Source organism: Globicephala melas, chromosome 14 (genome assembly GCF_963455315.2).
Source record: "Globicephala melas chromosome 14, mGloMel1.2, whole genome shotgun sequence".
Taxonomy (NCBI): Eukaryota; Metazoa; Chordata; class Mammalia; order Artiodactyla; family Delphinidae; genus Globicephala; species Globicephala melas.
The window spans coordinates 37,301,726-37,327,917 of record NC_083327.1 but is presented as its reverse complement, the minus strand read 5'-3'; the positions used below and the strand labels follow the sequence as shown (position 1 = coordinate 37,327,917).

Below are 26,192 nucleotides of genomic sequence, written 5' to 3'. Positions count from 1 at the left end.
TATGCGCCACATCTTCTTTATCTATTCATCTGTGGATGGACACTTAGGTTGCTTCCATATCCTGGCTATTGTAAGTAGAGCTGCAGTGAACATTGTGGTACATGACTCTTTTTGAATTATGGTTTTCTCAGGGTATAAGCCCAGTAGTGGGATTGCTGGGTTGTATGGCAGTTCTAGTTTTAGTTTTTTAAGGAACCTCCATACTGTTCTCCGTAGTGGCTCTATCAATTTACATTTCCACCAACAGTGCAAGAGGGTCCCCTTTTCTCCACACCCTCTCCAGAATTTATTGTTTGTATATATATTTTTTGCAGTACTCGGTCCTCTCACTGTTGTGGTCTCTCTCACTGCGGAGTACAGGCTCCGGATGTGCAGGCTCAGCGGCCATGGCTCACGGGCCCAGCCGCTCCAAGGCATGTGGGATCCTCCCAGACCGGGACACGAACCCTCGTCCCCTGAATCGGCAGGTGGACTCTCAACCACTGGGCCACCAGGGAAGCCCTATTGTTTGTAGATTTTTTGATGATGGCTATTCTGACTGGTGTGAGATGGTATCTCATTGTAGTTTTGATTTACATTTTCTCTAATGATTAATGATGTTGAGCATTCTTTCATGTGTTTGTTGACAATCTGTATATCTTCTTTGGAGAAATGTCTATTTAGGTCTTCTGCCCATTTTTTGATTGGATTTTTTGTTTTTTTGATATTGAGCTGCATGAGCTGCTTGTAAATTTTGGAGATTAATCCTTTGTCAGTTGCTTCATTTGCAAATATTTTCTCCCATTCTGAGGGTTGTCTTTTCATCTTGTTTATGGTTGCCTTTGCTGTGCAAAAGCTTCTAAGTTTCATCAACATGATGACTTGATATACATATACATAGTGAAATGATTACTATAGTTGAGCTAATTAGCATATCACCTCCTCACATAGTTAGTCTTTTTGTATGTGTGATGAGAGCACCTGGAATCTATTCTCTCAGTAAATTTCTGTATTCAGTACACTATTATAAATTACCATCTTCATAGGGTATATTACATCCCCATGACTTATTCACGTTACAGAACTGCAACTTTGTATCCTTTGACCAACATCTCCTCATTTCCTCCACCTCCCAACTCTGGGAACCACCAGTCTACTCTCTGCTCCTATGTATTTGACTTTTGTATTTTTAATTATTTATTTATTTAATTTATTTATTTATTTAGGCTGTGCCAGGTCTTAGTTGTGGCATGCAGGATCTTTAGTTGCGGCATGCAGACGTCTTAGTTGTGGCATGTGAACTCTTAGTTGCTGCATGTGTACAGGATCTAGTTCTCTGACTAGGGGTCAAACTTGGGCCCCCTGCATTGGGAGCGCAGAGTCTTACCCACTGGACCACCAGGGAAGTCCCTGCATTTGACTTTTTCAGATTCCACGTATCAGTGAGATCATGCAGTTTTTCCTTTCTGTGTCTGGCTTATTTCTCTTAGTATAATGTCCTCCAGGTCCATCCATGTTGTTGCAAATGGCAGGTATATTGGGTTGAACCACATGAGATTGCTGATATGTAACCATTTTTAACCTATAAAGAGAGCAATTTCATATGGCTGAATTGTGTATATTTAGAGCTTGAATGGAAGCAAATCCTACGGCATGGTTATGGAAACTCTCTCTCTCTTTTTTTTTTTTTCGCTGTACGCGGGCCTCTCACTGCTGTGGCCTCTCCCGTTGCGGAGCACAGGCTCCGGACGCACAGGCTCAGCGGCCATGGCTCACGGGCCCAGCCGCTCCGCGGCATGTGGGATCCTCCCGGACCGGGGCACGAATCCATGTCGCCTGCAACGGCAGGTCGACTCTCAACCACTGCGCCACCAGGGAAGCCCTGGAAACTCTCTTTAATGCTAAGGGGAAAAAAAATTGGTGAAGATTAAAGAACCACCATAGGTAATTGTGTCATATGTTGGTAAACCTTAAAATTCAAGGCTACTAATTCAATGTTGAACTTTTGATAAACCATTAGGATCTGATCAGGAAATAAGCCTTGCTTTGAGTCTAAAGGGGGAAGATTGGTGGCGTTTCAAATGCTGGCACACTATTAAATGGGCTTTGTTTTCTTTTAAGCAGCTGGTGGGGAAATGACCAATACAGGGAGTTGGGAGAGAGGACAGAAAGAATCGATATCACAAAGACCAAGTTAAATTCACTCATTCACTATCAGGCAGTTTTAACTGTTATATGAAGAACTAAACTTGAATAATCTCAAACTCACATGTTCCAGAGTACAAGCTTATAATGTTACTGCCATCTGTCCCCCAGATTAGTTTAGTTGTTGTGTTGTAGTATTCTCATTTTCAGGTGTCATGGGGTTCCAGTTTCTGATCTTTTTTTGCACTCCCCTTGTGTGTGTACTGCACTAAAACACACATTCTTAGAAATTACAAATCTGATTTTTGCTATAATGAGTAAATGCTATCCCTAGCCTCCTTTTATATAGTACTTGAATCTGTTTCTTAACTCTGAAAATCAGGACTCAGAACTTTACTTGTTGGTCAGTGAGTAGGGTATACTCAGATAATTTGAGAACAGGGTCAGGAAATGGGATTCATTGAGACAGATAATGATAGTTATCAACATAAAACGCACAAAATTGGCCATTGGTGGAAACAAAGCAGCCTAAGAACTTGGTTTCTACTGTGTGTTAGCAGATAGATGTATGCCTTTGGACAAGTTATTTAATGTGACTATGTCTCCGTTTCTGGATCTCTAAAATGAAGACAAAAAATTACTGTGAGGATTAAAGATAATCTGTGCACAGGGCTGCAAGGTTTAGCAAGTGAAAATACAGAATGCCAATGAAATTGCAATTTCAGATGAACCACAAATACTTTTTTAGTATATGTATGTCTCAAATATTGTATGGGACATATGCATTCAAATTTAACTGGGTGGCTTGTATTGTATCTGCCAACCCTACCTATGTAAACATGCTCATTATCGTTCCTGGCACAAACAAAGAAAAGCAATTTCCCATGTCTCCATCAAAGATATTGTCCAAGTAGGAAGGCATCCCACAAATCTCATCAGCAGACTGAACTGTCACTAATAATAAGATGAACTCTGGTATTACAACTGCCTGTTTACCTCTATCCCCTCCCAGTCTGTCAGCTCCCAGAGGGTGATAACCGTGTTTTGTTTCCTTTCCCCACCCCACCATCTAGTATCTAGTCTAGCGTTCTGCATGTAGCAGGGGCAGGATACATGCGTATTTGTAGAAAGAAATTCAGGCAAGAGCCAGGTTGAAAGGTTGGCCATATCTTCAGCACTGGATGGCTGGTCAATACAAATCTTCCTGTCCAGTTAGTGAGAGAAGCTGGGGGCATGAGGCTGCCTGTCAGGGTCCGTTGAGATCTTCCAGTTCACTTTACCTTGATTCTCTTTCCTCCCAGCAACTGATATCCTGAGGCTGTTTCTCAACTAGACTTTCCTGTTGGGAAATATATATGGTGGGCCATCCACACAAATATTCCATTCTCGGCTGTAAACTTTCTCAAGACAAGTGAGTAAAGGGACGAAGAGAAAACACCAAAAGTCTATAGAATGGTTATGAACGTGGATTCTAAAGCCAGATATCTTGGTTCTGATACTTATTAGCAGTGTGACCTTGGCCGTGTCAGTTAACCTCCATGCCTCACTTTCCTTTATTGTAAAATGGGGATAATAGTATATCTCTCTTAAAGGATGGTGGTGAAGGTTAAATAAGTTAATATGTAAAGTATTTAGAACAGTGCATGCCATGTGATAAGTAATATATATGTGTTAGCTAAAAAGAAAAAAAAAGGAAAGATGAGCTCTGGATCTTTGCTGTCAGGTGGGGTATCTCTCTAACATCCTTCAATGAACTGGCCAATTTAATCATCCTTATCTATGGTCTTTCTATGAAAATATAAGCTGTTCTCTTGTAAATGACCAATGCAGACCATTGTTAAAAGCCCTTACTCATTTATAGATTTTCTTCTTTCTTGACAGGAAATGATAATGCTATTTATCATTTGGCCTTTGACAAGTTATGGTGATGAGACGAGCCTCCTGCAAGGGGGGTGGTGAGGGGAGGTGGGCTGTGATACTCTGAGGAGAAAGCTGTCCCTCTGTGCACCGGCGTGCCCTTAGCCTCCCTGCTCTCCAGCCAAGGATGCGGGCCAGGTGACCGAAACCACCTTCAAGGTGTTCCAGATCTTCCCAACGGCTCCTGTCACTCGCAGCGGCCACTGTGCCTCAGTCTGCATTGCCGCACATCTGTCTGAGCAGCAGGAGGGACAATGCGGAAACATATTAACCAAGTCCCCTCTAAGCACACACGCTTACACGTCTTTTCCTTTTGAGGAACTGGCTCAAACCCTGTACGGAACTGCAAGAAGAATAGCCGAGGGCTGATGTGATGACCGTGAGCCGTGGCTCTCCAAGCGTGATGCCAGGCTCATCATCAGTATTAGCATCACTTGAGGACTTGGAAATGCACAGCCTATAGGGTCCTGCTCCCGAGCTACTGAGTCAGAGACTAGAATAGGGCCCAGCAATGTGTTTTAACAAGTCCTCCAGGTGATTCTGATGCTCGCTCAACCGAGAGCCACCAGCCTGGAGCTTCAGCAGCTCTCCCCACCTTTCTTTCCCTACCTTCTCGTCTTCCCCCACCTTCTTCCCCTCCTCTCCCTCCTGTTCTTTCCCCCTCCTCCTTCTCCTCTTCTTCCTTCTCCTTTCCCTCTCTCTCTCTCTCTCTCTCTCTCTCTCCACATCTCTCTGTCTTCCCCCTTCCCTTCCTAAGAAAAAGGGACTGGCTAGGTCTTTCCAAGTTATGTGCACATGAGCCCAGTTGTCTCAGAGGCCCTGGAAAGGGGATTTAGCATTTTCTGTCCTTGGAGCTGAGGAATTGCAAAGTGCTTTTTTTACAGGTGGAAATTAGATAATCAGGCTTAGTACACATGATTAGAAGCCCAGCTGGCTTTACAAACCTCACTCTTCTTAAGCGCAAAATCCTAAGGGAAAGAAGCCGAATGATTTTACCCCTCGTCACAGGGAGCTACCCTAGTCGGCTCCAACCTGAAGAACTGAAAGGGCCTGAGGATGCATTGCTTTGCAGTAGTCAGGCCTTTTCCCATTCTTCTTTAAGGTTTAGAACGTGGGATTTCCCCCAGGGACCTTAGGTGTTTTCAGCGTGGTCCTCTGATTCATGGGTTGGAATGAACCTATCATCTGTAATTCTCTGGAGAAAACCCCTGGAATCCACAAGGGCACATAAGCCTACGTCTGCCCTCACACTTCGGGAAGGGGTAGAGGGGTGCTCCCATCAGCTGTCCCTCCAGAGGGCTTGACGTGGCAAAGAGAACTGAGCCCCAGAGATGTACATCCGCGGAGCTTAATGTGACTATGTCTCAGTTTCTGGGGGAGAGGATAGAAAAGCTGTCAGTCTTACATCATCTAGTCCCTACTGCTGGGTTTATAGGTGAGTAGAATGAGAAACAGAAAAGTTAAGGAAGTTCTTAAGATTACCCAACCTGTCAGTGGCTGAGTTTTTGGTTTTGTTTACAGAACAATTATAACGAGGTAGAACTTCCCTACAATGTTGTTGTTACCAAGTCCAAGCTCGCTCTGCTCTCTGTATGACAGGCCACTAGATCAGGAGACGAGGTGTCGAGGCAAGGAATAGCGACTTTATTCGGAAGGCTGGCAGACCGAGAAGATGGCCGACTAGTGTACCCCAAATAAACCATCTTATTGGGGTCTGGATGACAGGTTCTTTTATAGAACAGAGAGGGGGAGGAGGTGAGGAAGTAAAGTAAAAAGGCCATTTATCTTGCAAAATAGGTGGGGCTGTGTTAATTTCTTCTTTTCCGCAACCATTCACAGGTGGGCAGGGTCAGAACATCTCTCTGTGAGCTGAACAAAGGCACTTTGTCAGGCAGAGGGCAGGGTTCCCTGTGGCAGGCCATTCTGTACGCTTATAGCTATAGACAGTGATTATAATAACAAGAGCGATGAAAAGCAAAGGTTAAAGTAAAAGAAACAGATCCAACATGGAGTCAGAATTGGCTCTTCCCTGTTACATTGTGTGTTAATGATTATCTAAAGCTGTGCTGTCCAATATAGTAGCTACTAGCCATGTGTGGTTATCTTCAATTAATTAAAATTAAAAATTCAGTTCCTCATTTGCACTTCCCACATTTCAAGCCCTCAGTAGCTGCATTTGGCTAGTGGCTACCATACCAGCAAGTGCAAATATAGAATATTTCCATCACTGCTGAATGTTCTGCCCTGGTCTAAAGTGATCTATTGTTGGCAGATTATATGTTGACGCAAGTCATGTCATTTGAATCATTCACTTGCTTCCTGTGTCTCAAAGATATTGCCAAGAAAGAAGGGTAATGCCCAGATCTCATCCAGCAGATTGAACTAAGACAAAAGTGAGCTACTCTGAGATATTCTAGTTAGTTGCTTTCATGCCTGTTGTTTACATGTCATTGTTCAGTAAATAGGACCTGTGTACATTCATTCAATTATTCTTTCAGTCAGTGTGCACTTATTACGTCCCTGTTGTGTTCCAGGCATAGTGTAGGTGCTGGGATACTGCACCGTCCATGAGGAACTACTGTCTGGAGAAGACAGACACAAGAGCAGGTCATCGTAATGCAACACAACATGTTTTAATATGTCTGATGATGTGGAGGGTTTTATGGAAACAGAGGAAATAAACTTGCTGGGCCTGGAAGAATTTGACAAAATATCACAGAGAAGGTGACATTTGAGCTTGATGCTGAAACTCGGCCTCTGTGCACTGGTGCTGAATCGAATCTCAGAGAAAGAATTTTGGGTGAAACAAAAAAGAATAGCTTTATTGCTTTGCCAGGCAAAGGGGGACACAGTGGGCTCATGCCCTCAAAACTGTGTGTCCCAACCCAGGGGGCATTTGGTGAGGAGTTTTCCAGCAACGGTTCAAGGGCGGGGTTGATGATAGGGATCAGGGTGTGTGCAGGGCCTGCATTCCTTTAAGCTGGCCTCAGGTGATCTCCTGATGACCTGTGGTTCTCAAACTCTGACTTTCTGGAATGAAGAATGCTTCAAGGAGTTAACATCTTCCATTTGTTGGGGGTTTTAGTTCTGCAGAAGAGCTCAGAGATATTGTCATGTGTGTCCCTTGAGGGGGAACCAGGATCCTGTCCCAAGGCTTCACTATTTCTCACTGCTCCTCCCTTGTCGCTGCATCCCCTCCCTTCCCTGATTAGCAACTGTTTGAACCTGCCCTTTGGAACTCAGGGAAGGTCATGGAGGCTGAAGCCTATTTCCTACAAGCAAGAAACAGGGGACATAGAAAGGCTTCCATGGCCAGGAGCCCCACAGGGTCCTGCTCGGTTTCACGCTGAGGCTTGCAGGATGGGTGGCAGTTTGCCAATGGATTAAGGCACCCCCAGCCACATGAACAGCATGTGCAAAGGCACAGAGGCATGAAATGGCTGGTGTGCTGGGGAGAGTGAGAAGGGCAGTATGCTGGGGGAGGGGGAGACTGGGTGGCTAATTAGGGCCAGGTGGGCACAGGTGGGGAGCGGCTTACTAACAAGTTTGAACTTTGCCCTACAGGCATTAATGCAACCCTCTAAAGCCGAATTCCCCTGCGGAATTTATGATTAACCTCTCTATCCAAAACTTCATACCCTGTCTTGTCCCCTCTGACCCCAATCCTATGCTAACTGAACACTAAACCAGAGTCAGAGGACTAAAATCGCTGTTGTTGATAACGTTGTTCATGCACAGACTCAGGTTGTTTCTCCAGGGCAAGATGAACTCACAGACCCTTGGGTCATGCATCACCAGAGCAGAGACTCATCAACAGTAGGTATCCTGACCTCTGAAACTACGGTTAAGAAACGTCACAAGATGATGATTAACCCCAGCTTCTTTGTTCTTCCTCTTTAAAACACCCCCACCTCAAAGACCAAGTTGGAGTGGATCTGAGGCTTGTCTCCCACTCCCTTGCTTGACGCCCTGCAGGAAGCCCTTACTTTGCTGCAAACAGCTGCCGTTTGGCTTTCTGCGCCGTGGGCACAGGAGCACATAGCTTGGTTACATTAAGGGTTAAGTAGTCTCCCTTCTATAGCTTTAATGTATTAAATCCTGTTAAAAACTCTGGTGTGTCATGTAGCTGAAGGCATCAGCGTATCTTAGGTGCTTAGCACTGGCCCTGGCTCCTGGGGGGTGCTCAAGAAATCTTGATTCCTTTTTCTCTTAAGTTGCTTCTTACCAACTTGTCCACAGTATATTTCAGTCTCTAAGAGTGAGTGATTTCTCATTTCCCTGGTGATTAAGTCTGACAAAATCTCACCTTCCTATCTATTATGGGCTCATTGATATGGTCCTTTCAACAACAGTTAAAATGTCTCCTTCCGTTTATCTGCCTTCTTTCTCCTGCTGAGGTTTTCTTGTCGCTTTGTGATATATGACCCTTCTGCATATGACTTTACAAAAGATGTCATTGGTCTTTTTCTGTCCGTGACATCCTATCATAAGACAGCATTATAAATGGACAATTTTCAGGAATAGCTTCATTTTTAAAAGGGCTCTCTTATTTCTGAATGGCTGCAGGGATTTCAGTTATGAGTAAAGGTGCCAGACAGAGTAAAGGTGGATTGATAACAGGCACCTGATTCATCCTAGGTCACTAACACGCAGGGCAAGCATTCAAATGCAGGCACATTCCAAGTGTCTAAGTATTTAAAAGCTATAAATCAAGCTAACAGCTGAGAAATAAAGTATGCTTTGACCTCCTACATTGATAAATATACCTTCATAATGACAAAAATAAAGCGTGTTTAAAGAGATGGTTTTTATACAACAGGAAGTTGGTGAAATTTGACTAAATCTAATTATTAGTGCACATGTCAGTGTTCTGTTAATGGCTACTGATGTCTGGGGTGAGACAAAAAAAAGACATACATAATTTATAAGTTTCTGTAAATCTATTTTTCGTACTTTCACTTCAGCAAAATTACTAATAATGTTATCAAGTTTTTTAGCAATGGACTAGAGGATTAAAAATGAAAATATAGTTGTATTCAAATAGGTTTTCATTAAACTGTGTGTGTGTATGTGTGTGTGTGTGTGTATTTACAGTTACATAGCCTATGCAGGCTGTATATTTATCTATTTTTTAAATTGAAGTATAGTTGATTTACATTCTGTTAGTTTCAGGTGTATAGCAAAGTGATTTGGTTTTATATTTATTTATTTACTCTATTTCAGATACTTTTCCCTTATAGGTTATTACAAAATATTGAATATAGTTCCCTGTGCTCTACAGTAGGTTCTTGTTGGTTATCTATTTTATACATAGTAGTGTGTATCATTAAACTGTATATTAAAATTAATACAAACAATACAAAATTTTAAGTTATTTAATATATGTATTTAAAACTTTCTAAACTAGTCAAAATTATCTGCTAAAAAGGGAGCAAATTATTAATGAATATCAATATTTTAAATCAAAATTCTTTAAAGCTAACATCTTGAATTTATTTTTTAAGTATTTAAATACTATTTGTTTAGTAAAAGCAAAGCAATTTAAATTCTTGTGTTCAGTATCCATCTTGTTTCCATTGTAAAGAACTGACATCATGTTTCATGCATGTTACAGCAAGTTTATGTGTATGAAAATTTATATTTCATACTGCAAGGTGTTCCTCAGCAGCTGTGGGCAATTGTGTTGAATACCACCCTCCATGACCCTCCAGAGAGTCATAAGACCCTCCAGAATTGCAAACTACAAATATGAAGCGAAGCAGCTTCTGACACCAGAGAAATTGTAATCCATCATGTGAGAACCTACTGCATTTGCATATCTCAGGGAAGGATTGACAAGTTAATTAATTCAGTTTTTCTCTTACCTAAATGGTTGTGCCATTCACATTCTTCCCACAGCCCAAGGCAATGTCCATCTTCCACTTTGGCAGTGGCCCAAACCACCAACCATCTGCCTTTGTTTTTTCTTTTTAATAAATGTATGTATGTATGTATGTATGTTTGGCTGCGTTGGGTCTTCCTTGCTCCACGCGGACTTTTCTCTAGTTGCGGTGAGCGGGAGCTACTCTTCGTTGCGGTGCGTGGGCTTCTCATTGCGGTGGCTTCTCTTGTTGTGGAGCACAGGCTTCAGTAGTTGTGGCTCGTGGGCTCAAGGGCGCAGTCTCAGTAGCTGTGGCGCACGGGCTTAGTTGCTCTGTGGCATGTGGGATCTTCCCGGATGAGCGATCGTCTCCTGCATTGGCAGGTGGATTCTTAACCACTGCACCACCAGGGAAGTCCCCTGCCTTTGTTTTGAAGACAGAGGGTAAGAGATGTGGAGAAGCATTTGGCATTGGTTACAGAGTGGATGCATCCTAGAGGCACAGGTGCGAAGGCTGGGTCTAACGTCCCCCTAATTTGGGTCTAAGGGCAGGTCTAGACGTGCCTACACCTTGTCTTACTCAGTTCTGGCTGCTGTAACAGAATTCCACATTTATTTCTAACAGTTCTGGAGGCTGGGAAGTCCAAGATCAAAGCACCAGCAGATTCAGTTTCTCCTACTTTCTGGTTCATAAACAGTCCTCTTCTCACTGAGTCTTCACTGAGTCCTCCCATGGCAGAAGGGGTGAGGGAGCTCTCTGGGGTTTCTTTATAAGGGCACTAATCCCTAATCACATAATCAACTGCCTAGGCCCCATCTCCAAATACCATCATGTTGGAGATTAGGTTTCAACATACTGAAGGATGGTAGAATATGCCACCACAAAATATGCCTCTTTGGCATAAGGATTATTTTGAGAAACAGACACAGGAGAACCTCTGAAAACAGAGTAGAAGTTACCCTTTTTCCCTTTGTGTAAGGGAAATTTGTATTTACAAAGGAAATCTCCATTTGTAAGGGTGACTCCCTTTCTGTACCAGGAAGGAAAGGTTGACTCTAAATCACTAAAGACTCATCAATGGAGAAGCCACCAAACTTTCCTGGTCACCAACCCATAACTGGCCTCCCCTACACCTTTTCTTTTTGTGCTTTAGCTGAAGATGACATTTAAGCCTGAATCCTAAGCTTAAAATCTAACTCTCCCTGAGAGTTACCGATTTTTTCCCTGGGTATCTCCCATGTGTACATGAGGTATACATGTTAAAAAACTCATTTTTTTCTTGTTAGTCTGTCTTGTTACAGGGGCCCCAGCCAAGAACTTACAATGATGGGGAAAAATTTTTTTCCTCTCCTACAGTATGAATTTTAGGGGGATGCATTCAGTCTATAGCATCCCGGGTCTGGAATTTTGTTTATTAAAAATATATTAGCTCAGTAAATGAACTATACTTCAATTTAAAAATATATATATTAGCTCAGATCTTGATGATGAATGAAATCTTAGCCTCAGAATTGTTTGGTGAAAGGTGAGTGGGAGAGAACGATGGTGTCATACCATCATGATACTCTTTGTTTTATATGATTCGTAAAATGATGTTACTCTTTCTACTACAAGAATTTAATGAGTACGGACATTTGTGTAAGTGTGCTATCCTTCCCATTCATTACCTACAAGTCACATAAAGTCACATTAGACGCTATCCTTTCTTCGCCCTGGGCTCCAGTATACATTTTATGAATCTTATATTTCATCTGACTGTGAGTCACTGATGAAGATTTAGGATGATTTTGTACTACCAGTTATGGTCACCGGGGGAACCATGACTTGGGAGGTTTTTACTCCATTTCCCCAGGACTGGGGATACCCCTGTAGCCTTGGTGTTTGATGCGGGCAGGGATTACCTAGGGTCGCACTGAGGCACACTAATGGAAATACTTCCCCGTCCAGAGTCAAGGGCTTTCTGGGACATAGAAAGGGAAAATAACTCTGATTCATTCATGTCGACCTATATGATTATGTATATTGAGAAGATTAAACTCTTTAAAATTCATAGGATCTCTTTATTGTGTGGAAACAGCCCTGACCCGGGCAGTGCTGCTATATGGCTTTCGATGCCCACCTCCCCACCTTGCCTTTGGCTCTGCAGAATGCCTCCAGCCCCTGCTGAGGCTGTGTAGCCCACGGAGGGGCATTTAACGTTTGACATTTGCTGATAGATATGTTGGGCTGAAAATGAAAGGGGAATATTCAGAGTGAAATATCCAGGAGGCAGTTGGGGAGGTAGGACTGGAAATTCCCACAAGAAGTCAGGGTAGGTTTGGGGCTGTCTTTAGAGAGGTGACAGAGGAAGACATGAGAACAGATGCATGAACATATCATGTGAACAGCTGAAACAAGTGCACATTTGCATATAGAGTGAACACTTGAACTGAGTGCTGTGTGGCACGAAGAGCTCGGAGGAGCTAGAGTGAGCCCATTGGCTTGCATGTGGGATGCCTAGGCTTTAGTAAAAAAAGCAGTCCATCTGCAAACTCCTCTACCAGCTCATGCTCGGGGTTGTTACAGATAAACTGAGGCACATTAAAATTGTGAAGAGTTTACTTCAGCAAACATCCATTCCAATTGGGCAACATCAAACTGGAAGTGGTTAAGAGAGCTCCACTGATAGGGGCTGGGGCAAGACTTTTAGAGAACAGATGCAGAAGTAAAGCAAAGAAGTTTTTTAAGCTTTTTTTTTTTTTTTTTTTGTGGTATGCGGGCCTCTCACTGTTGTGGCCTCTTCCGTTGCGGAGCACAGGCTCCGGACGCGCAGGCTCAGCGGCCATGGCTCACGGGCGCAGCCGCTCCGTGTTATGTGGGATCTTCCCGGACCGGGACACGAACCCACGTCCCCTGCATCGGCAGGCGGACGCTCAACCACTGCGCCACCAGGGAAGCCCGCAAAGAAGTTTTTTGATTGGCTATAGAGCTTAAATGTTTGCCTTATTTGGGAAAGCCTATTTGGCTGTTTGTGATGGGTTGTCCTTCGGTTTCAATTTCATAATCTTGAGGCAGTGACAGGCTTAGTTTTGGGTGTGCTTTTATGTAGGCTGCCAAGGCAGAGGGCCACCTCAGTCTAATGGCCTCCTTGTTTAATTAGTTTATCAGGGATCAGCCCCTCTTCACACAGGGCTGCCTCGCACAGGGGTCAAGTGGGAAACTGGAGAATTGCTTGGAAACTATCCCCATCTTCATCCCTCCTCTGAGCCTCCTATTGTAAAATATTATGCAAGGATCGATTCTTTGTTTTGACTGGCTAAAGTGGTCCTGCTAGGAATCAGGCAGGGGAAAAGTATAAGATTACTCACCAAGATATCTTTCTGGGAGCCCTCTGATATTATGGTTACCTAACCCTTCTGTAAATTGCCTTTGTTTAGCTCTTTCTCTCAGCCTATAGGACTTGCCCAGTAAGCCAGGGGAAGTGTGAAGGATAATATAAAATTGTAAAAACAAATGCAAAACTGTTTTCCTGGCCTTAGTTGCTTTGAGGATCCAGATTTAAAATGATAGTAATAAGAGGTTTTTTTTCAATACTTATTTATTTGTCTGCGCCGGGTCTTAGTTGCAGCACATGGGATCTTTTTTTGATTTTAGTTGTGGCATGCTAACTCTTAGCTGCGGCATGGGGGATCTAGTTCCCTGACCAGGGATGCAACCCGAGCCCCCTACATTGGGAGCGTGGAGTCTTAACCACTGGACCACCAGGGAAGTCCCAAGTTCTTTACCTATTAAAAGTAACAAAATGTTTTTAACCTTCTATGTTTTATACTTTCGATTCTTTTGAGTTTAAGTTGTCCACATAAACACATGATTGCTTACACCGGTTTTCGGGTATCCTGTAATTCCCTGATGTATGGGCTTAAGCTGTTACAGAATACTGCTGTCCAATATGGTAGCCACTAGTCAGTGGCTACTGAGCCCTTGAAATGTGGTTGATCTGACTTGAGAGGTATTGTAAGTGGAAAATACACAGTGGATCTCAAAGATAGTACTGTGGTGGACAGTTTCTAGGATGGCTCCAATAATCCTTGCCTCACACCTTCTTGGAATCTTTGAATGTGGGTGGGACCTGTGACTTCCTTCTACCCAACAGAATATGGCAAAGGTGATGGGATGCCACTTCCACAATTATATGACACAGATTGTAATTTCCATCTTGCTGGTAGACTCTTTCTACTGACTCTTGTTTGCTGGCTCTGATGAAGTAACCCACCCTATGGAGAGACCCATGTGGCAAAGAACCGAGAGTGGGTTCCAGCTGACAGCCAGCAGCAAGGTGAACCCCTTAGTTTGACTGTCACTAAGAACTGAATCCTGCCAGCAACTGTGTGAGTTTGGAAGTGTTCTTCCCCAGCTGAGCCTTAGATGAGACCCTGTCCCTGGTTGATACCTTGACTGCAGCCTTGTTGATTGAGAGACCGGGAAGCAGAGAATCCACTAAGTCATGCCTAGATTCCTGACGCACAGAAACAATGAGATAATAAATGTGTTCTTGTCAGTTGCTAAGTTGGTAGTCATTTATTATGCTGCAATAGATAACTAACATGGAGCCTAAAAAGAATATAAATGATCTCATCAATAATTGTTTAATATTGAGGTCATGATGAAATGATAATATTTTGGATATATTGGGTCAAATAGAATACCTTACCAAAATTAATTTTACCTGTTTCTTTTTACTTTTTTAATGTGGCTACTAGAAAATTGAACATTTAAAATATGTGCCTTGTGTTATAATTATATTGGACAGCACTGGTATAGAACCCCAAAGAGATAAGGGTTTCATGTAGCTTATGTAGCCCAGCATGCAGAAGGGAGTTGGTGGTCATATCCTTGGCATCACCGTGTCACTTCTTGGGGCATGCTATTGAAACAGAAAATAGTTTATCACATCTGGAAAAGAATGACTCACCGTTTTGAAGATGGGGAAGCTGTTGTATAATTTTTGCCGAAAAGTGAAATCTGCTTAGTCTTCTTACTTTTGGATGCTGCCTTCAGGGTTTAATTTGCTTCAAATTAACAGCAGGTGGCAGATGCAATTAAAGGGAAAAAATTGCAAATTAAGCACTATATTCTGAACTTCCTTATTTGTGATGGCAGGTACACAGTCAGGGAATAAATACTAATTATTTTAAATTATTTGTTTACTCATTGTGTCATATGTGTGCTTTTTACTGATTAACGCTTTACAACTTATGCTACACTCTTTATCGCTAATTAATAAAGCTATAATACCATCACTAGTGATTCTAAACTCTAGGAAACTCTTTCAAACCACACTCCCTCTGAAGGGTCTGATTTCCCGGCAGACCTGTGCTCCCAATGACTCCCCTGGGAATTGCTGCTGTCCAGAGATATTGATGCTAATGTAGGTTGCTATCATCCTCTAGCATGTTGGGGCAGAAAAAAAGGGCTAAGAATAAGTAAAAAGTAACCAAGACATTTGGGTACCCTGGGTACGGTAACTAATTGTTGTACCTTCAATATTTTAAAATATTTCTACCTTTTTTTTTTTGGCCACGTCATGTGGCATGTAGGAAGTTAGTGCCCTGACTAGGGATTGAATCCGTGCCCCCTGCGGTGGAAGCCTGGAGTCCTAACCACTGGACCACTGGGGAATTCCCTTCTACCTTTCTTTAGAGGAGAGTTTGAGAAATTTAAAGAGAGAGGAACTCCCAGTGGCAGCACCATTCAACGTGTCCTCCGTTATCTTAAGCAAATTAACTGGCAAAACAAAACAAGCAAGAAAACAGGTTAACAGTTTGGATATTACTTCATTCAAGTACTTCCCCAAGTGTATATCAAATACTGCTTCTAACCACATACGGAATTCTCTGGAGAGGATGGTTTTAAAGAAAATATTTTCGGGACTTCCCTGGTGGTCCAGTGGTAAAGAATCCGCCTTATAATGCAGGGGACGCGGGTTCAATCCCTGGTCAGGGAACTAAGATCCCACATGCCGTGGGGCAACTAAGCCTGCACGTCTGAACAAAAGAACAGAAAATCCGCACGCCACAACTAGAGAGAGGCCCGCACACGGCAACGAGGAGCCTGCGTGCTGCAACTAAAGACCCAACACAGCCAAAGATAAATAAATAAAACACATAAACAAAAATCTTAAAAAAAAAGAAAATATTTTCTTCCTCATTTCACTTCTGATGCTGAAGGGTCCCTTGTAGATTGGTACACGTGGCACTGTCTGGCTGTCCTTATACTTAATTTGACTCTGGTCAGATATAAGCATATGAGCAAAGGCCTCACTCAAATCTCTAATGAGCGAATGTTTCTTAATATGTAAAGAGTTCTTACGATACATAAGAACACAACAGGAAGAGGCTTTTCGCTGGTTCAAGAACTTACTAGGGACTTCCCTGGTGGCGCAGTGGTTAAGAATCCGCCTGCCAATGCAGGGGACGTGGGTTTGAGCCCTGGTCTGCGAAGATCCCACATGCTGCAGAGCAACTAAGCCCGTGCACCACAACTACTGAGCCTGCGCTCTAGAGCCCACAGACCACAACTATGGAGCCCACGCGCCTAGAGCTCATGCTTCAAAACAAGAGAAGCCACCGTAGTGAGAAGCGCACCGTAATGCAGAGTAGCCCCCGTTCACCGCAACTAGAGAAAGCCCTTGCGCAGCGACGAAGACCCAATGCAGCCAAAAATAAATAAATAAATATATTTTAAAAAAATACTTATTAGTTTGACACCCACAGATATGTGGACAACTAAGACCTATAGTAAATATTCTAACTTTGAAAATGTACTTGAACCAGGACGTGTTCTCCTTTGAGGCTGAAAGTGATTACGAGGACCCAGTTCATGCCTCAGGGCACCATACCCTGTAATCAGGAAGCATAATAACTCCAAGATTGAAGAGGTGCTCCAGGTCCAGTGGTGGTGGCCTGTAGTACTTGTTTAGAGTTTATGTACAGAACTGTTTTAGCCTCAAGTGTGTAAGACTGGGTGTTGAGAGAGACCAGTAAGCTTCCTGAAGTACTGATCTCACCCTCATTCACCTGGATTTTATCATCTGCAATTGTACACCCACAAGGAGGATTTCAGGGTCTGAAAACATGTTCTGACTAGCCTGGAAAATACTGTAGATCTCTCTGCTTTGAAGCCCGGCTGACTGCACTGACTTACTTCTGCATCCTTTCCATATGTAGGTTCTATGTGACCTAACCAAATGACATCTGAGTCTACTGTCTCCTCACCCTGAGCACACTCATGACACATGTCACTTCTGTGGATATGCAAAATGTATGCAGAACAATTCATAAAAAGAAAAATCCAAATGGCTAATAAATAACTGAAAAAAGCTTCATCTCACTGATAGTGAAAATGCAAGTCCAAATGAGATTTTTCTCCTATGAAATTTTAAAATATTTTTATATTATAATTCTCACGTTCAGCAAAGGTTTGTGGGTTTGGCGATCTCACACGTTGCTGTTGTGAGTGTACATTTCTAGATGACAATTTGGCAGTTCATTTCAAGATCCAAACTAGGAATGTACCATTAAGAAAATAACCAGGAATGAAAACAAAACGTGTGTTAGAATGTTTATGAGGTTATCTACAATAGGAACAAACATTCAATAAGAAAGAATTTTGTACAGTCATTATGAATAATGTTTTTGAAGAACATGTAATGACAAAGAAAAATAGAGTAAAGGCTGCCAAAAATACGTCCTGAGATAATACAAATTCAGATACAATGCTATTGGCTCTCATCCTTATCAGCTCCCCTTTTCTAATTCTAATAAGGCTGCACTAAAGGCCTTCTGGGGTGTGGGGAATGTAGAGGGAGGACAAGGGACAGAGCATCCCTTCTTGGAAAGCAGGGATGCAGAGACCCAGTGTTCTCCTACCTCCAAAAGAGTCCAGAAATTGACACTGCTGTCCTGGAAGTCCTGCCAACCCCTGAACCCTGAATCATCCCCATCGATATTTGGAGCAAATAAATGCTACCAGTGCACCAGACTGAAGCCAGGAGGACCTGGGTGAATTTGGATCTTGCAGAAACCCTAGCTGGTCGCTTGCACAGGTCACCCCATTATTTCATTAATCTTGTCATGTGGCCTCAAATTTTATGATTAAATTTTTTTTACTGTTTTCTATTGAGTGGAAAAAACAAGATAGAAAACTTTATGCACAATTTGCTCCTAATTCAGCAAAACAAATAAGCCAGCAAACTCTAAATACATAAGTATATACATAATCAAAAAGAAAATACTAAAAAATTTATTATTAGTGGTTATTTCTGGTTAGGGGTCTATGAGTAATTTTAATATTCTTTACTGTACTTTTCTGTATTTTCCAAATTTTTCTATATTGGACCTTAAAATATTACACTTAAAATCTGAAAAAGAAAAAAATATGTAAAAAAATGTTGAGAGGACTTTTTTTAAAAACTCAAAGATCTATATATATAGATATGGCTCTCAATAGAGAAATCCCTTTTCAACCTAGCTTATTAAATTCACCTAGCCTTAGGACTTCCCTGGCGGTCCAGTGGTTAAAACTCTGTGCTTCCACTGCCGGGGGTGCAGGTTCGATCCCAGGTTGGGGGACTAAGTTTTCCCACATGCCGTGCAGTGCAGCCAAAAAAAAAAAAAAAAAAATCACTTAATCTTATTTTAATGGTTGACTCTTATTTCACAAAGTCTGAAAATGTGGTTCCTGTTTCCGGCACAATGTCACATTTTATGAAATGGACCATTGTGTTACATGTTATAACATTATTTAGGTTTGTAAAAAATATTTAATCCAATTTTCCTGGCCACTTAAAATTTTACTAATCTCTTGTAGCGTAAGGGACCCTCTTGCCTGAAATCTAACGTAAAAGGAAGGACCTGGACAAACAAAGGATATGGACATAAGACTAAAAATCATAGGAGCATGAAAAAAATATCTATACTTTACCACTCTTCCAGTTTCATTATTCCCAAGCCAAGGGTCGTTTAGGGTCCACATGTAAATGGCAAATGATGTAGCACTCTTGTGGCCTGAAGATTCATTTCTGTGAGGATGAAGTAGGGTTTCACCCACGCTAGGATTTACCAAATTAGCCCTCGCCTCCATCTTCTGCCCAGGAGTGGAAGGGGAATCTTTAAAAGCTCCCTTAAAGGGACTAACCCCTCCCAGCTCAGGCCTTCCTGTGAAGCAACCCCCAACCCCAAGCTCTTCTTCCTCTAAAAGCCTCGGCCGCTCAAGACACCGCAGGGAGAATAAAATGATGAAATAGATGATTTGCCAAGTGATTTCTCATTATTTTTTCTTCAGCTCCGTTCTTCATTTTTCCTGAAAGCTTTTGTGTGTGTACCATCTGGACTCGAGAGAATTGGTCTCACAGTTGTCATTGGACGGATGAGCTGAGGCAAAACTATAATTTCTGTTCAAGAACCTGTGAATGATGGAAGGAGGGCTCCTGAGAGAAGGCGGGGTGGGGGTGGGGTACAAGGAATTTCTTTCCCGGGGGCCAGAAAAAATCCGTTTTCCACACACTTGCTGTATGGGAGTCAGCCACAGAATGTATTGACATTATTTAAATGATTTTATCTATTTGTGAATAAGTAATGTACAAAATTCAAAGAGTACAAACCAGTATGTAATGAAAAATGGCTCTTACTTCTTCTGTGCCCTAGCCCAGCCAGCTCCCTGCTCAGAGGCAAACACCACTATCAATTTCTTGTGTATCCCTTTGGAAATAATCTCTTTTTCTGTCTAGCTTTTTTTTTCTTTCTTTCTTCCTTTCCCCCTTCCTTCCTTCCTTCCTTTCAACACAGATAGTACCCTAGTGTACACAGTGTTCTGCATCTTACTTTTATTCACTTAAGAATTTATTTGGTTATTTTTCTTTGTAGTATATATTATGCTCTTTTAAATGACTGATACTATTTCGTGATACGGACATGCTATCATTTCTTTAGTTGGGGCTTTATCGGTGGATAATTAGGTGATTTCCAATCCTTTGCTGTTACAAGCAGTGCTGCAAAAACTCTTTTGCATTTCTGCAAGTATATCTGTTCCTAAATTAAGTTCCTAAAATTAGAACTGCTAGGTCTAAGGGGATATGTATTTTTAATACTGATAGATGTCAAATTCCATTCATAATCCCATCAGTGTCGATGAGAAGACTGGCTTTCTCACATCCTTGACAACACACAATGGAGACACTGAATTTAAATTCTGGCCAAGGAGATTAAGAGTTACTTCTTTTTGTTTCATTTCCTTAAGAAAAAAATCCCCAGGATGCTTAGAGGCAGGCATCCTACTACTCAATTTGCATTTGAAAATAATACAATTCCTACACTTTACATTTGTTTTCTTGTTTGATTGAAGCCTAAGACCTCAGAGAATTTCTTTGAGAGTCTCTAGAGGGAAAAAAGGAACTAATAGTCAAGGAAGCTCATTGCGGTTTATTAGCTTTACAAGGCTTCAAAAATTCAGGGCGTTTATAGTCGGCACAAAGGAGGGGTTTTATTTTATTTTTTGACAGTGAGAGCTGAGGGGTTCCTATGGTCAGCAGAGGGCAGCACGTCCCCACAGAGAGTCAGGCTGCGACTCCATCTGCTGATTCAACAAGCTCTAGCCTCAGGACTTAGAACCTACTCAGTCAAAAACGCTCTTTCACTTGGTCACCTTCACTGCCATCTCATGGTTGGAGCAGGCTGGAGTTCCTGGGTTTGGAACAAAGCTTAGCTAAAAAACCAGGATAGATCAAAATATTAAATGCATGGAATTTAATGCATTTAATGGTGGTACGGAATAAGGGGGAAGAGTATTGTGAACATAAACACCACCATATTGCAGAATAGAATTTAAACGAATTATTTAATTATTCCAGCCACCATTTCTGCTACAGAGCACAGAAGAAACATCCGTTATTGGATTAATATATTTCATACCCATTTTGTTGACGTTCTAAAAATGTCAAGTAATATCTTCTCTTCCCCTAAAAATAGGATTTACTATTTTACCTTAAAAAGCAAATTAACCTGCTCCCTTAACATTAGCCTATTCAGCCAGCAAACATTGATTGAGTGCTTGACGAAGAGGATATGGTGTAGGAAGATGTGTCTCTGCTCTTGTTGGCAAAACAGAAAACACTTGGGATCTGGTCAGGAAACTTTGGTTATGGTTTTAGGTGAGGTACCATAACTGGCTATGTGGCTTTGGGTAAGTTACTTAACTTCTCTGTGCCTCAGAAATGAGGTCTGCCTTACTGACCTCATAGGTGCACATACAAAATACCACCTGCAAAGGTGCTTGAGAAAAAGAGCAATTGCTATACAAATGAAAGATTTCAAAAGCCACACTATAATGAATAGATCCTACAGCAACAGAAGTGGCAGCTTAGTGAGTCCCTACTATGTGCCAGGCACTCTGCTAACCATACACATTATCTCAGTGAAGATCATACCCCTGTGAGGCAGGTATTATTAGCCCATTTTCCAGATGAGAAAACTGAGGTGTCAGAGGTTGGGAAGCTCTCCCAAAGTCAGACCCCTAGAAAGTGATGCAGCAGGGTTCAAGTCCAGGTCTGACTTCAGAGTCTACCTAGACTCTGGATCTTTAGTTTGGTTCTTCATCACTCCTCACAGTTCTGCACTAAGAAATTGTATGTATTGCTTCCTTAATTTTACTCATAAGAGAACTAGCATCAAAAAATTGGGTCACATGCTATCTCATGGAAAAAATATTAAAACTTAAAGCTATGACTTTCCACACATATGCCAATGTATGGAATCCATCAGTTACAAGATCGTTCCATGAAATACTTTCTTTATAAAAATATAAATTGGCGATGTGTCTTAAGAAAAATTCTAGGATAACTATTGAGATTCACAGTGTATAGTCTTAGGAGCATGAGCTATTATTGATTACGGGAAAAGCAAACAAATGACTATAGAAAACCAGAAGAGAAGAATGAACAGGAAGAAGGAATTCACAGAAAGAAACCTAGAGGAAAGATTCAGGCAGTTTTCTTGAGTTTCTTGCCATATAGGAAATAGAGTGGCACGGAGGATTTGTAATGAGGACTTCCCTAGGAGGGCTAAGCCTCCAGGGTACAGAATTGCCAAAGCCCCAAGTAACACCCCTTATAGGATGCCCAGGGGAACTGCTAGGCAGATACGAAGGGCCTTGCTTTGTGAATTATGCAGTCTCATTAGCTGGTGATGAGGTGCCTTACGGGATCTGGGTACTAGTTGGTGCTTGCTATGTCTTTCATGAATCACACAGCTGCAAAGAAGGTTCCTGGGACCTTCAGTGCAGGAGCAAATATCACCTGAGAGCTCCCGGGGTAAGGCAGGCACTGTTCTAACACTTTATATACAACAACCCTTTAATAACTAATTCATAATGGCTCTATTATCTCCATTTTACAGATGAAGAAACGGAGGCTTTTTGCCTCAAGTAAAAGTAGCACAACGGGGATTTGGACCAAGGCAGTCTGGCTCTAGAATCTATTCTTAACCACTCCCTTAGTTAATCTCTTCAAATTAATAACAGGGAGGAGGGAGGAGGAGGGGACCAGGAATAGAAAAAGGAGATGCAGGACAAAATTAATGCATCCTATGAATACTACCATGTAGTTCAACAAGCCGCTTCTCCTATGGGCCCTGCCTTGGGACGAGGCACCTCTGGGCCACAGACCATTCACGTCCTGGAACAGGCTAGGTTATTTCTATACAAGGTGATAATACTGTAAAACAGGAAAATCCGCTGGTGCAGGACAGAAATTCAAGTGCTGCAGAGTACATACTAAACGTGGAAAGTTACTGAGTTAAAGTGGTTGACCAGTAAGGCACAGGCCCATTCAGTCACAGACCAACTATTGTGGATTCCATTGCCACTCTGCTTCCGTAAAACAAACCTTGTTTAACCAGGTTGCTCTGCAAAAGTAAAATTTAAACAAATTTACAGTCTTACTATGTTTGGTCTCTGTTTGCTTCAAAGAAGGCAAACCACTTGGGCAAACTTTAAATAAAAAGATTATGTCCCGCAACTCAAATTAAATAAAAAACCTTCCACCAGTAAGAGTTTCTACTTTCACTGTGTGCTTGAAAGTTTTCACAATAGGATGGTTAGAAAATATATTCCACTCAAATCTGCAGAATAATGACTAATCTCCTACATGCACCAGTTCATTAAATCGCCTAATGGCAGCTATGGAAAAGTAAAAACCTTATCCCGAAAGCTTTTGCTCTTTAAAAGGATAATGAGCAAGTACGTTGCAACAGAGACCAAAGAAGCATGTCCCCAGGAATTCCACTGGGGCAGCGAATTCTAATGGGACCGCCAAGGAGGTTCCCGCTCCCTGGGTAGGACCTGGGAGCAAAGCCGCGTGGTGAGGGCCGGCGGGGCCTTTAGGGCTGGGGAGGGGGAAATCACCCCTCAGAGTGGGTTATCGTCTCCTCGCCCCCGTCCGCCAGTGGCGGCAGGGAGGAGCGCCGGGGACCGAAACTCAGTCGTCACCAGTGTCCGGGCTGCGTGTCCGCGCCCGGCGGGCGGCTCCCCACCTCTCGGGGGTCCGGGGACCTGGGATGCCCCATAGAACTCTCACAGGCGAACACGAGGAGCTCCAAAAACAAAGCGAGTGGCTGGGGGAAGGGGCGGGCGTGACGGGCGCGGGGCCGAGCACACACACATTGCTTTGAGCGCGGGCGCCGCCTGCCAGCCCGGCCGACCAGCCTGGGAAGGGCACGCGCGTGCCGGCGCCCTTTTCCCGTCGCCAGGTCCGGGACACCCACAAACCCCGCACGGTTCCCCTTCCTCTGGGGCGGAAATCGGAGAAAACCCTAGCCGAGGGAGCCCCGGGGTCCGCGCCGTAGTCACAGCCGGGACTGGAGGCTGGCCGCCGCGCGGGAGGCTCATTCTTTTCTTTTGGGGGGTAAGATGGCAGGTCCGGGGAAACAAAGGAAACTTGGGCTCGGCCCCGGGAACGGCGTGTGTGGCTCGCTAGTTCGCCCCGGGTCGTGTGTGGGAGGTGCCGGGCGCCTGTGCCAGCCTGCACGCTGCCTGCCCGGGGAAAGACAAAGCATCCCTCCGGGAGCCAGCAGCGCCGGCCGCCCACCTGCCGCCCGGAGGTCTCCGGGGCCGGCGGAGGGAGAGGGCGCTGGGAGCCAGGCGAGGGCCGGGATGCGGAGAGGCGGGGAGGCGGCCAGGCGGCCAGCGGGCGCGCGCGGTGGGCGGCGGCGGCGGCGGCGGCGGCGGAGGAGGGGAGCGCGGGTGGGCGGGCGGCGCCACGTCACGGCTATTGTGGCTGTCCCGGTATATAAGGTCCCGCCCGCCAGCCGCCCTCCCCACCTTGCCTGCGCCCGCCCGGAGCCAGCGGTCCTTCACGTACCTCGCATCCAGTGAGACGCGCTGCGCACCGACGGAGCGGACATGGGCAAAGCGATGGTGGTCAGGCTTGGACTGGGGCTGCTGCTTCTGGCACTGCTCTTACCTACGCAGGTGAGGTCCTGGCGCACGCTGGGGCTTGGGGTCCGCGCCCTAGGGGGGGTGGGGCCGCCCCCTGGGGACTGGCTTGTGCCCCCCACCTCGGGCCACGGGCCCGGACTCGGAGAGAGAATCTAGTAGAATCAGACCTGGTGGGACGGCAATGTGGAGCCCACTTTCCACTCCGTGGCGGCTGCCTCCACCCTCCGCGGCCCCGGAAACAAAGCACCTCCGCGCGTGGGCTGGGAGGACTCCGCCCCACCTCGGGTTCCGCGCAGCCCTTCCCAGGCAGCCTGACGCCCACCGCCTGCTTTCACCCAGAAGTCCGAGGTGCTAGCGGGGAAGAGAAGGTGCGCTCCCCACCTCTGGAGCGCCTGGAGACCTCAGGCCCTTTGGGGAGGTCGTCCCTGGATCCCATGAACACCCCGCTTCCCTCTACGAGTGTCTTCGCGTCCCCAGCGCACCACACAAAGAGAGGGGACGATACCCTTCGGGGGCGCTGCTCTCGTCCGTTCTCCGCTCAGAGCTGGTTCGTGGATCCCGAGGAAGCCGCGGCTACCTGGCCCTATCAACCCACCTCAGTCCCGCGTGTTTCGGGGCTGAGGCCTGGGCGGGGACCCTCTCCTGACCCTGTGCTCTCCCGAGGACGACTTTACAGGTCCATCTCTTGTCACCACGGAACCCCGTGTTAGCCAGATTGACTAGCTCTGGGCAGGCGGTGGGTGGGACATTTCTGTCCCGAGTCCCCGCAAGGCTTTGTCCCTGTCCCCAATGCCTCCTCTCCAGATCCTCTGTCCCGGGAACCGACCTCGCTTGCGGTGTCCGGCCGGGTGGGTGCGCGGCGGCCGCGAGGGAGGCCAGGGGCTGAGCCTGGGAGATCCAAGTGGTGGGGGGGCGCTGGGAGAGAGAGAAGGGGCACTTGTCTCCAGCAGCTTGGGCTTGGAGGGTAGGTAGAGGTGCCCGAGCGGGTGGCTCGCCATCGCCTTCCATTGGGGCTTTCTGAGTGTCTGCTGAGCATTTCGTCCGAAAAGTTGGGTGCGCCAGGTCCCCAGACACCCAGCCGCCGGGCTCACCTGGGAGCGCAGCCTGAGAGCGGAGCGCTCCTCGTCTTCCGCTCCGCGGGCTGCGTAACTGTACCCTATTGTTGTCTTGCGGGTCGGCTGCGCTCGCGAGCCTTTCACCATTCCTCGGTGGGGGAGGGGCACGGCCACCAGAAACGCTGCTCTCCCCCGCCCACTCCATCACCTTTCCAACCAGATCCTCCACCCCACCTCCAAATTTGAGGGGTTTTATTAACAGTTATGCAAATAAATCTTTGGTAGTTTGGTAGGGAAAATTTTGTTTCATGTCAGTTTAATATATTAACAGCTTTTTTCGTTGTAGTGGAGGACCCTTTGATTCTCCTATTGCTGCCCTGGGCTCTAGTAAAAAAGTCACCTGATGCACCAAAGCTTTGTTGAATAAGAACAGATTGCCTTCAGGGATCCCAAAACAGGTCTTGCCCCCAAACAGCGAGCCCTGTTTTAAATTATGTACCATATTAATGCTTTCCTTTTAGTGGAAGTGCTTTTTCCTGGAAGCACAAGCTATTGGGTAGGTTTACAATAAATACATTTGACTTTATCGAGATTTTAAAAATTAGTCTATTTTAGATAGGATTTACCAATGTTTTAGTCAATGCTTGCTTAATGTCCTTATGGGTTTTATAACAAAAGGAGCTGGGTTTACCTTATGGGTTTACAACAAAAGACAGAATGGTTTTATCTTTGGATTGATAAGGCAGCCAGACGTACATGTGGCCAGACC

General features: G+C 44.4%; 1 protein-coding gene across 2 annotated transcripts in view; it reads right to left on the bottom strand.

Moving 5' to 3' along the window:
• MTRES1 (mitochondrial transcription rescue factor 1) overlaps positions 1–24,607 on the bottom strand; it is a 47,503-nt gene extending 22,896 nt beyond the window's left edge. The window contains exon 1 of one of the 2 annotated variants that reach the window (XM_060283752.2): positions 24,292–24,607. The gene's annotated coding sequence lies outside the window, so the exon portion shown is untranslated. Of the gene's footprint in view, positions 1–18,863; positions 18,956–24,291 lie in introns of those variants that run through there. The other variant, XM_060283753.2, reaches the window with a different exon arrangement.
• Positions 24,608–26,192: the final 1,585 nt, after the last annotated feature.